The 1,326-nt window shown below is 55.1% G+C and overlaps 1 long non-coding RNA gene across 1 annotated transcript in view; it reads left to right on the forward strand.

Annotated features, from left to right (window-relative positions):
• Positions 1–547: 547 nt before the first annotated feature.
• LOC106724047 overlaps positions 548–1,326 on the forward strand; it is a 6,311-nt gene continuing 5,532 nt past the window's right edge. The window contains exon 1 of the long non-coding RNA XR_001359795.1: positions 548–1,224. This is a non-coding gene — a long non-coding RNA (uncharacterized LOC106724047). The remainder of the gene's footprint in view (positions 1,225–1,326) is intronic.

Consider the following 1,326-nt stretch of genomic DNA (forward strand, 5'->3'; position numbering starts at 1 on the left):
TCTGTGTGACCTTGGGCAAGTCCACTGAGGTCACTAAGCCTCCGTCTTCCTCATCAGGGAGCACATGGAGACTGTCAGGGCTTATTGTGACCATGAAAGGAAATGCAGGCAGAGTGTCTGGCATAGAACAGGGGCTCATTTAAAAATATAACAGCCCTAACCAGTTTGGCTCAGTGGATAGAGCGTGGGTCTGCGGACTGAAGGGTCCCAGGTTCAATTCCGGTCAAGGGCATGTACCTTGGTTGCAGGCACATCCCCAGTAGGGGGTGTGCAGGAGGCAGCTGATCTATGTATCTCTCATTGATGTTTCTAACTCTTTATCCCTCTCCCTTCCTCTCTATAATAAAAAAATCAAAAAATATTAAAAAATATATAACAATGACAACTCTTAAAAAATATATTCTTACTGATTTCAGAGGGGAAGGGAGGGGGAGAGAGAGATAGAAACATCAATGGTGAGAGAATCATTGATCGGCTGCCTCCTGCACGCTCCCCACTGGGATCAAGCCCGAAACCGGGGCATGTGCCCTGACCGTGGGTCGAACTGTGACCTCCTGGTTCATAGGTCGACGCTCAACCACTGAGCCACGCTGGCCCAGCACAATGACAACCCTTAATGTCACACTCAACCATCCCAGCAGCCCTTCGGAGAGGCATTGCTCTTGTCCCATTTTGTGGATGAGAAGCCCAAGGCACAGAGGCGTTAAATCAGGTGCACAGTTCTGGCTGGAGAGTGGCAGCCGTAGTATCTGAGCCCGGGCAGTGGGACCGTGTGTGCAACGGCGGCTCAGAGAGGTCTGACACCTGACCAAGGCCACACAATCAACGAGACAAAAAAAGGGCCTGGACACTTAGCTTTCTGACTCCAACTCACACGCCCCTCAGCAGTTGTCCTTGTGCCCCTCAGCTTGTCCTGTTGCACAGCTAGAGGGTGGGACTGGACTGGTTTGGAGCGGCACCTACCCTGGGACCGGTCCCATTAAAGCATAAATAATACATGTGCCGGCGCGCGGCCCAGGACGCTCCCCAGAGCGCCGCCGGGGGAACCGGACCCTTCCCTGGGTATCAGGTGGGAAACAGGCCACTTGGGGCTGCTTGTTGGTTACTTATTCACAGCCTTCCATGTCACACCTCACACCTCGGTGGACTGGGCCGGCTGCGCCCAGCTACAGAGAGGATGGACGAGGCCGCCTGTGACCGAGGAGCCTGAAGCAGCAGGAAACGGTAAACCTGGGCCCAGGGTGGATTGTGTGACAGGTCTGAGGGGACAGCGTGGGGGTCAGAGACCCGCCCGGGGAGCGGGGCTGTGCGGGAAGGTGGGCCTGC

Source organism: Myotis brandtii, unplaced genomic scaffold (assembly GCF_000412655.1).
Source record: "Myotis brandtii unplaced genomic scaffold, ASM41265v1 scaffold698, whole genome shotgun sequence".
In the NCBI taxonomy this organism is placed as follows: Eukaryota; Metazoa; Chordata; class Mammalia; order Chiroptera; family Vespertilionidae; genus Myotis; species Myotis brandtii.